Source organism: Fukomys damarensis, unplaced genomic scaffold (assembly GCF_012274545.1).
Source record: "Fukomys damarensis isolate Sample0158 unplaced genomic scaffold, DMR_v1.0_HiC HiC_scaffold_32, whole genome shotgun sequence".
NCBI classification, from domain to species: Eukaryota; Metazoa; Chordata; class Mammalia; order Rodentia; family Bathyergidae; genus Fukomys; species Fukomys damarensis.
The window spans coordinates 49,127,009-49,127,361 of record NW_022900944.1 but is presented as its reverse complement, the minus strand read 5'-3'; positions in this window follow the sequence as shown (position 1 = coordinate 49,127,361).

Below are 353 nucleotides of genomic sequence, written 5' to 3'. Positions count from 1 at the left end.
GGTCTGTCCAAATGAAAAAGGGGGGGGGGGGGTGCTGAGAACCTAGCTCAGCGTTTCGGGGCTGGTGGGGGGCAGGTTGACACAATGAGCTCGCAGCAGCCTTCCCGCTTTGGGGGCTCCGGGCAGGCCTGGCTCTGGGCTTTCTCGGGTCTCAGCTGGTCAGGCCGGGCCTTCCTGTCCCACGTGCGCTACCAGCGCTCCCTACCTGGCCTCTAAACGTCTTCGCTTCGTGCCTACCCCCCACCCCCGTGTGGATTTGCAGAGTAACTTGCAGCGCAAGTACTCGCTGACCAGGACCGAGGCTGCAGGACGCATCCCGGAGCCTCGGCCAGGGCGCTCACGGCGGTAGCCTG